The sequence below is a fragment of the Nycticebus coucang genome, chromosome 18, assembly GCF_027406575.1.
Source record: "Nycticebus coucang isolate mNycCou1 chromosome 18, mNycCou1.pri, whole genome shotgun sequence".
Taxonomy (NCBI): Eukaryota; Metazoa; Chordata; class Mammalia; order Primates; family Lorisidae; genus Nycticebus; species Nycticebus coucang.
The window spans coordinates 60,606,914-60,618,460 of record NC_069797.1 but is presented as its reverse complement, the minus strand read 5'-3'; the positions used below and the strand labels follow the sequence as shown (position 1 = coordinate 60,618,460).

General features: G+C 46.1%; 1 non-coding gene across 1 annotated transcript; it reads left to right on the top strand.

Annotated features, from left to right (window-relative positions):
* Positions 1-9,466: 9,466 nt before the first annotated feature.
* LOC128571321 (U6 spliceosomal RNA) lies at positions 9,467-9,573 on the top strand. The gene has a single exon (XR_008375753.1). It is a non-coding gene; the product is annotated as a U6 spliceosomal RNA (small nuclear RNA).
* Positions 9,574-11,547: the final 1,974 nt, after the last annotated feature.

The following is an 11,547-nucleotide window of genomic DNA, read 5'->3' as shown; positions in this document are numbered from 1 at the left end:
GGTCCCCGACTGAAAAGGTGGGAACCCCCTTCTTTCCCCCCCACTTCTTATTTCTCGGCTCCTCTGTTTAGACCAGAGACAAGCTCAGATCAGAGGGATCCATTTGCAAACAGGAACCCCAAAACAGGGTGGGAGGCATGGATTCAGGCCAACAGAGACCCACACCACCTGTCCCACCTTGACTGTCCCACTGTGCGCATGTGCCGTTATCCACAGTGGTTTCAGAATGGGGGCACTCATGAGAAACGGCAGTCTGTAAGAAGCTGAGACCACCAGCAATCCCAAGGAGAAGCAGGGAATTGAGGATGGGAGGATTGAAAGCAGCTAGCCGCAAGGCTGGGAAAGGAGAGGGCACTGCTGCGGAAGGAAAAGAAATTTCCTTGCCTGTGTCACCATCAGGGACCTAGGGTGGCCTCTCACCTTGGACAAAACAATCTCTGATGTCTGCTAATTACAGAAATGGACAAAACAATCTCTGATGTCTGCTAATTACAGAAATGCTTTCAGAGCTCTTCTTTTCTTTCATCCAACAATTACCAGGGAAGGTAAGTATTTATATCCTTATTTTAGAGATGGGAAACTGAGGCTCAGAGTGGTTACGTGACTTATCCAAGAGCACACAGTTCATAAAAGGCAGAAACAAGCCTCCTCTCTATTCACCTCCAAAATCTACACTACCTGAAGTTGCTGTCCTGGTCCCCAACTGCCTGTGTCGTCCAGGGTAAGAGAGTATTGGGTGGGGAGTTAGACCCACAATTGCCAGCCTGAATTTGAGGGTCTTGTAGCTGCTCCTCTCATGCTGTATTTGATTTATAAGGTCCTCCAGTGGGGGTTCCCCAATACTCCCAGGGTGCTGAAGGGGGCAGGCCCACTGTATAAGCCATGCTTTTCTCTAGGCCAGGCCGGGAGCCATAAGTGTCCCCTCCCCTTACAGCTTCCTCCTCCTTCTGCCCTCAAATTTAGAACCACGGACAAGAATTCAAGCAAGAGCTGAGAAGTTAATTATTTCATCTTGAGGAAAACCCTGGGAGAAGCCAGCCCCTTTTCCCAGGCTGACCTGGTTTAAGCCTTTCTCCTACCAAGGTCACCAGCAACCCAGGTGGGTGAGAGATATGGTCACTTATTTCATGTCCTGGCTCCAAGGACCTCCAAGGTAAGTCAAAGCATGATTCTCCTTGGGCATGCAGAGAAAGTGATCCATTCCTTGCTCACTGCTCACTGCTATGCCCTCCATCATGGAATAGACTAGAGCCTTGCCCTTGGGTCCTTGCCCTTGAAATTAACTAGGATCTCTCTCTCTTTTTAAGGATTAACCCCATCTCTCAATGGCTATCTCTTTCAATTCCGCAATAAGCCTTTTTACTTAGGACCAGCTGTACACCCAGCACTGTGCTCAGTCGTAGGGATTCTGTGGCAGATGAGAAGAGTCCCTGTCCTTGAGCTGCTCATAGCTGAGTAAGGGATAGACTCTAAACACATCTGGCACAGTGGCTGCTTAAGTCAGCCTTTGGGACCAAATGTTCATGCTTCCTCTTACCCAGAACTACTTTGAGGGTGAAAGAAAAGGATAGGAGTGTGCCTTGCAGCTAAAAATCCAAGCTAGTGCAGCAGTTGTCAGCCTGTCGCCTCTGTCCCTGGGGGTCCTCAGACCATTGCCAACCATCACTCCCCCCACGCACACACATAAGTTCTGGTGGAAATAAGGCTAAGCTAAGTAGAACTTCTCATGTGAAAAATTATCATCTCAGCAAGCCTACATTATGATCGGAAGTGTGCATTACAAAAATGTTTTAGAAGAAAATATAATCAATTATTACTTAATAAATTTCATTGGCTTTGCAGGAAGTATCATTCCCATCAAAATACACAAAGGAAGGGATACTAGAAAGAGGAAGGCTTGGGGACAGGGCACAGTGGCTCATGCCTGTAATCCCAACACTTTGGAAGGAGAGGATCACTTGAGTCCATGAGTTGGAGGCTGCAGTGAGCTATGATCTGGCCACTGGACACCAGTCTGACACAGGCAAGTGACAGATACCCTGTCTCTTAAAAAAAGGAAGCCTTGATCAAGGAGTTTAGGACCAATGCATTGGTGAGTCTGTGCCTCCCCCTTCTGGACAGAGATGGTATAAGAGACAAGGAGAGGTCTACACTGGTGATGAATGGAGTCACTGCAGGGGTGACATTTCTGGACTGTTATCACCCTTGTCACCTGAGATAGAGGAATTGTGCAATCACAGGGGACATTCAGAGCTCAGATGACTGGACATATTTTCTCTCTGAACCCCCGTGCTCCCCCACCCCCGTGTCACCATTATTCAGTAGATGCCTCTAAGGAAGAAAAGGGGGGGGTCACAGTGGCTTACACCTATAATCCCAGCACTCTGGGTTGAGCCTGGGAGTTCCAGCCCAGCCTGGGCAACATAACAAGATCCCTGTCTCTACAAAAACTGTTATCCAGGCATGTGGTAAGCTCTTGTAGTCCTAGCTATGTGGAAGGGTCTCTTCAGCTCAAGAGTTTGAGGTTACAGTGAGCTATGTACATACCACTGCATTTCAGCCTGGGCAACACAGCAAGACCCTGTCTCTTTTTTTTTTTTTTTTTTTTTTTGTAGAGACAGAGTCTCACTTTATGGCCCTTGGTAGAGTGCCATGGCCTCACACAGCTCACAGCAACCTCCAACTCCTGGGCTTAAGCGATTCTCTTGCCTCAGCCTCCCGAGTAGCTGGGACTACAGGCGCCCACCACAACGCCCGGCTATTTTTTGGTTGCAGTTTGGCCGGGGCCGGGTTTGAACCCGCCACCCTCGGTATATGGGGCCGGCACCTTACCGACTGAGCCACAGGCGCCGCCCCAAGACCCTGTCTCTTAAAAAAGAAACAAAGGAAGGAAGGGAGGAAGGGATAGGGGAAAGGAGAAGAGAAGGGAAGGGTGAAAAAAAAAGAGAAAACAAAAAACAAGCTTCAAAACATGTGCAAAGAAGGGGCAGCGCCTGTGGCTCAAGGAATAGGGTGCCAACCCCATATACTGGAGGTGGTGGCCTCAAACCTGGCCCCAGCCAAAAACTGCAAAACAAAAACAAACAAACAAAACATGTGCAAAGAAAACTAAGTCTCCCACCAATAGTACACCCCTCCCATTCCCTGCCAAAGACATCTGCTGGGCATGGTGACCCACACCTGTAATCCCAGAACTTTGGAAGGCTAAGGCAGGAGGATTGCTTGAGGCTTGGAGTTCAAAGCCAGCCTGGAAAACATAAGACCCCTGCCTCTACAAAAAATAAAACAAATTAGCTGGGGGTCAGGCCATAGTGGTGTGTGCCAGTAGTCCCAGCTACTCAGGAGGCTGAGGTGGTAGGATTGCTTGAGCCCAGGAGTTTGGAGTTGCAGTGAGATATGAGGGCAGCACTGCACTGCAACCTGGATGACACAGCCAGACCTTCTTTCAAAAAAAAAAAAAAGTATTATTCTAGAGGAAGCTGGGGCATAGATAAGCAGTGTGTGTGTTTGACACAAATGATAGCGCACACTCCACACTGTTCAGTGCTTGCTATTTTCACGTAGTAACACACCTGCCTATAGATTCTGACTTCCATCATAGTGAAATAGTTGTATCATAATTTATTTCACTATTCCCCAATTAGTGGATATAGGTTATCAGCCTTTTGTAACTACAAACAATATTGCCTGCAAGAAATATCTTGGTACATATATTTGTTTGCAGTTACCTATATATGTGTAAAATAAATTTATAAATATGAAATTTCTCTAGCCTGAGCAAGAGCAATATCCTGTCTCTACAAGAAAATGATAAATTAGCTAGGTGTGATCGCATGTGCCTGTAGTCCCAGCTACTAAGGAGGAGGGAGGAGGCAGGAAGATCACTTGAGCCCAGGAATTTGAGGTTGCTGTGGCCTGTGATGACACCAGTATGCTCTAGCTCAAGCAAAGAGAGAAACCCTGTCTCTAAATAAATAAACAAACAAAGAAACAAATAAGACATTTCTGGGGGAAAAGTTATGTACTTCTTTTTTATTTTTTTGTAGAGACAGAGTCTCGATTTATCGCCCTCCATAGAGTGCCATGACGTCACATGGCTCACAGCAACCTCCAGCTCTTGGGCTTACGCGATTCTCTTGCCTCAGCCTCCAGAGCAGCTGGGACTACAGGCACCCGCCACAACGCCCAGCTATTTTTTTGTTGCAGTTTGGCCAGGGCCGGGTTCAAACCCGCTACCCTCAGTATGTGGGGCTGGCGCCCTACTCACTGAGCCACAGGCGCCACCCAAGGTTATGTGCTTTTAAATTTTTAATAGATTTTCACAAAATTGTCCTCCAAAAAGTTTTTTGCCCCACATCCTCACAAACACAGGGTATCAAGATATCATCAGGCCTTTTGTTGTTACTGTTGTTGTTGTTGTTATTTGAAACAGGGTCTTGCCATGTTGCCCAGGTTAGAGTATAGTGGCATCATCATGGCTTACTACAACCTCAAATTCCTGAGCTCAAACAATCCTCTTGCCCCAACCTCCTGAGTAGCTGGGACTAGAGGCACACGTCACCACATCCAGTTAATTTATCTATTTTTTTGTAGAGATGGGGTCTTGCTCTTGCTCAGGCTGGTCTTTGGAACTCCTGGCTTCAAGCAATCCTCCCATCTTAGCCTCGCAAAGTGCTTGGATTAAAGGTGTGAACCGCCATGCCCAGCCTGTGTTTATTCGTTCGTTTATTTTGTTTTGCTTTCTTCTAAGAGATGAGGTCTCACTCTGTCATCCAGCCTGGAGTGCAGTGGCACAATCATGGCTAAATGGAGCCTCAAACTCTTGGTCTCATGCCATCCTCCTGTCTTAGCTGCCTGAATGGCTAGGACTACAGGTGTGTGCCATTAAGCCTGACTAATTTTTTTTGTAGAAACAGTCTCAGTATGTTGCTCAGGCTGGTCTCAAACTCCTGGCCTCAAGGGATCCTCCTACCTAATCCTCCTAAAGTACTGGAATTATAGGCATGAGCCACTGCACTCAGCCTATCAGGTCTTTTGATCTTGGGTGAGGCCACTTTGAAAGTCCTGGTCACCGAACTGGTGATGATCTTTATCTTTCTTTAGACTGTGGATTTCTCCAAGGCAAGGACTGTTTTTTCCATTCCGATATTCCCAGCATAGGACTTGGCACCATCTTTGGTAGTTACTTAGAAGTGTTTGCTGAATACTGAATGAAAGAAACAGTCCTGTGTTTTGGCAGGCCCAGACAGAGGAAGTAGAAGGTTAGGGTTGAGCAGGAAACCTTTCCTTAAAGGCCACTCTCTCGTCCAGGCTGTGGTCAAGTTTCTGCTCCAAAAGCAAAGCCCTCCTCTTTCAGGAGTGTCCCAGGTTGCAAGATCTGAGGTTGAAGGGCCAAAATTCCTGGGGCAGTTTTCACCCAGTTCTCCTGCATTCCAGAGCTGGACCTAATCATCCTCCAAATGCCTGAAGAGTGGAAACAAACCAGATGTCCAGATATTGGGAATTGGTTAAACAGCCCTGTTCGATAGAACTTTCTTCAAGGATGAAAATGTTCTCTGTTCTCCAATATGGTAGCCATTGGCCACACATAGTTACTGAAGCACTTGAAATACAGCTAGTGCAACTAAAGAAATGAATTTTAAATTTTACATAATTTAAATAATTTCAACTTAAAGAGCCATATGTGCCCACTGCATCTGGACAGTGAAGGGTTCAATGACTTGTGATATAACCTTGCAATGGAAAGATATGAAGCTGTTAAAAAAAAAAAAAAAAAGTAGGATGGGATGGCGCCTGTAGCTCAAAGGAGTAGGGCGGTGGCCCCATATGCCGGAGGTGGTGGGTTCAAACCCAACCCCGGCCAAAAACTGTAAAAAAAAAAAAAAAAAAAAAAAAAAATTAGGATGCTGACTCAGCGCCTATAGCACAGTGGTTACGGCACATACACTGAGGCTGGCAGGTTCGAACCCAGCCTGGGCCAACTAAACAACAATGACAACTGCAACAAAAAATAGCTGGGCGTTGTGGTGGGCACCTGTAATCCCAGCTACTTGGGAGGCTGAGGCAAGAGAATCACTTTAGTCCAAGAGTTTGAGGTTGCTATGAGCTGTGATGGCACAGCACTCTACTGAGGGTGACATAGTGAGAATGTCTCGGGAAAAAAAAATTAGGATGCCAAGAAAAATGGAAAGATGTCCAGGATATATTTTGAAATAAAAATGGTGCATAGAGCTGTATATCTAGTATGTCATCTTTTGTGTAAGAAAGGGAGGTGGGGGCAGCGCCTGTGGCTCAGTCGGTAGGGCGCCGGCCCCATATACCGAGGGTGACGGGTTCAAACCCGGCCCCGGCCGAACTGCAACCAAAAAATAGCCGGGCATTGTGGCGGGTGCCTGTAGTCCCAGCTACTTGGGAGGCTGAGGCAAGAGAATCGCTTAAGCCCAGGAGTTGGAGGTTGCTGTGAGCTGTGTGAGGCTGTGGCACTCTACCGAGGGCCATAAAGTGAGACCCTGTCTCTACAAAAAAAAAGAAAGGGAGGTGGAAATAAGAATAAATGTTTGTATCTGTTTGAATGTGCATAGGGAAAGTAATAACAGTGGTGACCTAGAGGATGCTAGGGAAACCAGGGGAATAAGGACAGTGTGGGAACAGACCTTCCCAATGAATTTCTTTATATTTCATTTTGATTATTGAACCATATGCATTTATTACCTATTTAAAAAGATAAATTAAAATAAAAGCAATTGCTTGCTATCTAATCAAAGAGGATGCTCTACCCCTCTTCTTGGCAACTTGTAGTCACTTCAGTATCCTTTCTATGTTATGTTACTCACCAGAGGATAGTCCCAGGGTATGGGCTGGAAAACTCTGAATGAGCCACACCCTAGGTGACACAGATGCCCAAACATGGCCAGGCATCACAATCAGATTTGTGGGGTGGTTGGTTGTGGTGGCTCACACCTATACTCTTAGCACTCTGGGAGACCGAGGCGGGTGGATTGCTTGAGCTCAGAAGTTCAAGAGCAGCCTGAGCAAAAGCGAGACCCCACCTACTAAAAATAGAAAAACTAGTCAGGCATTGTATTAGGTGCTTATAGTCACAGCTACTCAGGAGGCTAAGGCAGGAGGATTGCTTGAGCCCAGAAGTTTGAGATTGCTGTGAGCTATGATGACGCCATGGCATTCTACCCAGGGTGACAGAGTGAAAATGTCTCAAAAAAAAGGCAGCGCCTGTGGCTCAGTGAGTAGGGCACCGACCCCATATGCCGAGGGTGGCGGGTTCAAACCCAGCCCTGGCCAAACTGTAACAAAAAATAGCCGGGCATTGTGGCGGGCACCTGTAGTCCCAGCTACTGGGGAGGCTGAGGCAAGAGAATCACCTAAGCCCAGGAGCTGGAGGTTGCTGTGAGCTGTGATGCCACGACACTCTACCAAGGGCGATAAAGTGAGACTCTGTCTCTACAAAAAAAAAAAAAAAATGGAATGTTGGGGTGGTGCCTGTGGCTCAGTCGGTAAGGCACCGGCCCCATATACCGAGGGTGGCGGGTTCAAACCCGGCCCTGGCTGAACTGCAACCAAAAAATAGCTGGGCAGGCGCCTGTAGTCCCAGCTACTCAGGAGGCTGAGGCAAGAGAATCACTGAAGCCCAGGAGTTGGAGGTTGCTGTGAGCTGTGTGATGCCACGGCACAGTAGAGTGCCATAAAGTGAGACTCTGTCTCTACAAAAAAAAAAAAAAAGGAATGTTGGAGTCTAGGAGGCCGAGGTAGGTGGATTGCCCTGAGTTCAAAGGTTCAAGACCACCCTGAGCCAGGGCAAGACCTGGTCTTGCTAAAAATAGCTGGGCATGGGCGGTGCCTGTGGCTCAGTCGGTAAAGCGCCGGCCCCATATACCGAGGGTGGCGGGTTCAAACCCGGCCTCGGCTGAACTACAACCAAAAAATAGCTGGGCGTTGTGGCGGGCGCCTGTAGTCCCAGCTACTCGGGAGGCTGAGGCAAGAGAATTGCTTAAGCCCAGGAGTTGGAGGTTGCTGTGAGCTGTGTGATGCCATGGCACTCTACCAAGGGCCATAAAGTGAGACTCTGTCTCTACAAAAAAAAAAAAAAAGAAAAGAAAAAGAAAAAAAAATAGCTGGACACTGTGGTAGGCGCCTATAGTACCAGCTACTCGGGAGGCTGAGGCAAGAGAATCACTTGAGCCCAGGATGCTGTAAGCTATGATGCAACAGCACTCTACCTAGGGCAAGAAGGTGAGACTGTCTCAAAAAAGGAAAAAGAAAAAGACCGGTGTAGTGTCTCACACCTGTAATCCTAGCACTCTGGGAGGCCAAGGCGGGTGGATTGCTTGAACTCACAGGTTTGAAACCAGACTGAGCAAAAGCAAGACCCCATCTCTACTAAAAATAGAAAAACTAAGGTAGGAAGATCCCTTGAGCCCAGGAGTTTGAAGTTGCTGTGAGCTATGATTTCACAGCACTCTATGCAGGGCAACAACTTGAGATTCTGTCCCAAAAAAAAAGAAAATTGAGGGGGAGTGGGGCTCTGTGTCTCTTCCCTTTAGACAGCAATGGTCACTGACATCTTTTGAGCACCAACACTGCCACACGCTGAGGCAGATACTTCCCAGGTGTCATTCTAAGCCAGACAGCAGCCCTTGTTATTGTGCTGTCTGAGCTCTACATCCTCTTGAATGACTGACTTACTCAAGGTCACATAGCTGGTAAATGTCAGAGCTAGGCTCTGAATCCAGTCATAAACTCTCTGAGCCTTAGTTTTCTCCTCTGAAAAAAATAGTGACAGGATTTTATGGAATCATTGTGAATATTCAATTGAAATTTTATGTAAAGGACTTAGAAGAGACTTATTTTCAGCAATAAGCTGGACTATATGTTCAGAAAATCTCTTCTGATACAAAACCGCTAGAAATGATAAATAAAAGATAAAATGTGGTGTGTGTGGTGGCTCCTATCTGTATTCTAGCACTTTTAGAGGCCGAGATGGGTGGGTTGATTGAGCTCAGAAGTTTGAGAGCCACAACACTCCACCTAGGGCGACAGAGTGAGACTCTGTCTCAAAAAAAAAAAAAAGATAAAATGTGTGTATGTGTATTTTCAATGCAAAGCCAAGCTGGCAAGAAATAAAAATTCCCCCAAGGCACAAACCCAGAAGGAATAAGACAAAACCTACGGTCTCATAAATTGGGAGGTTGAGTCACGGATATCTGCCCCTCAAAAAAAGTAAAGAGTGCCCAAAAGGTGATATCCTTGGACAGACTTAGGGGAAAAAATCCACCCTGCAGGGATACGTAGTTTCAAAAATAATAAAGCCGAAATAGTAGGGAAAATGGACAAATCCACCAATGGAAGGGGATTTTTTGTTTGTTTGTTTTTAGACAGTCTCACTCTGTCACCTTCGGTAGAGTACCTGGCATTGTCATAGCTCACAGTAACCTCAAAACTCCTGGGTTCAGTGCTCGCTTCGGCAGCACACATACTTAAATTGGAACGATACAGAGAAGATTAGCATGGCCCCTGTGCAAGGATGACACGCAAATTCATGAAGCATTCCATATTTTTTAAAACCAGCGCATGGTATACTCCATGATTGCATTAATGTAAACAGCTATGATTTAATTTAAAAAAAAATAATGACACAGTTGAGAGGACTTTACTTAACAAATGCAAACAATATAATCTAATTCATTGTACCTTCAATTAACCTGAAATAATAATAAAAAACATATAGTGGTAATAGGACCATTATAATTATTATAGCTATTATTTATCCAGAAAAAAAAAAAAAAAACTCCTGGGTTCAGCTCAGTGCCTGTAGTATAGTAGTTACTGCGCCAGCCATATACACCAAGGCTGGCGGGTTCGAACCCAGCCCAGACAGCTAAACAACAATGGCAACTACAAAAAAAAATAGCAGGCGCTTATAGCCCCAGCTACTTGGGAGGCTGAGGCAAAAGAATTGCTTAAGCCCAAGAATTTGAAGTTGCTGTGAGCTGTGATGCCACAGCACTCTACCGAGGGCAACATAGTAAGACTCTGCCTCAAAAAAAAAAAAAAACCAGGGCAGCACCTGTGGCTCAGCAGCTAGGGCCCTGGCCCCATATACTGAAGGTAGCTGGTTCAAACCCAGCCCTGGCCAAACTGCAACAAAAAAATAGCCGGGCGTTATGGCGGGCGCCTATAGTCCCAGCTACTCTGGAGGCTGAGGCAAGAGAATCGCCCAAGCCCAGGACTTGGAGGTTGCTGTGAGTTGTATGATGCCACAGCACTCTACCAAGGGCAATAAAGTGAGGCTCTGTCTCTACAAAAACAACAACAACTCCTGGGTTCAAGTGATCCTCTTGCTCAAGTGAGCCTCCTGAGTAGCTGGGACTACAGGTATGCACCACCATAACTAACCATAACTGGCTAGATTTTTGTTTTGTTTGTTTGTTTGTTTGTTTTTGTTTTTTTGCAGTTTTTGGCCAGGGCTGGGTTCTCTAGTATATGGGGCCGGTGCTCTACTCCTTTGAGCCACAGGTGCCGCCAGTAACTGGCTAGTTTTTCTGTTTTTAGTAGAGACTGGGGTATCCCTCTTGCTCAGGCTAGTCTGGAACTCCTGAGCTCAAGCAATCTACCTGCCTCAGCCTCCCAGAGTGCTAGGATACAGGCATGAGCCACCATGACCAGCAGTAATGAAAAATTTAAATCATTTCCCTCTGAAATTTGTAGATCAAGCAAACAAAAAGTTCAGTAAGGATTTAGATGATTTGAACAATATAATTGACAAGCTTAATCTAATAGAATTTGGGTTTTTTTGAGACAGAGTCTTACTTTGTCGCCCTTGATAGAGTGCTATAGTATCACAGCTCACAGCAACCTCAAACTCTTGAGCTTAAGGTAGCTATTCTCTTGCCTCAATCTCCCAAGTAGCTGGGCCTAAAGGCACCCACCACAACGACCATCTATATTTTTGTTGCAGTTGTTTAGCTGGCCCAGGCTGGGTTCGAACCTGCCACCCTCGGTGTATGTGGCTGGCACCATAACCACTGTGCTACAGGCACCGAGCCTCTAATAGAATATTTTAAATACTCCAAACACTTGACAAATTACACTTTTGCTTTCTGGCACATATATAATATTTGCAAAAGTGACTACATATCAGGCCACAAACCAAGTCTCAATCAATTCAAAAAATCACACAGACTAAGCACAATGGCTCATGCCTGTAATCCCAGCCCTTTGGGAGGCCTAGCTGGGAGCATACCTTGAGGCCAGGAATTTGAGACAAGCCTAAACAACACAGAAAGACCTCATCTCTACAAAAAAAAATTTTAAAAATTAGCCAGATATGGTGGTACATGCCTATAGTCCCAGCTACTTGGGAGGCTGAGGCAGGAGGCTCACTTAAGTCTGGGATTTTGAGGTTGCAGTGAGCTATGATGATACCACTGCACATACCCCCAAACAACAGGAGACCCTGTTTCAAAAAAATAAATAAATAAATAAAGGCCAGGTGTGGATGTTCAGGGCTATAATCCCAGCACTTTGAGAGGT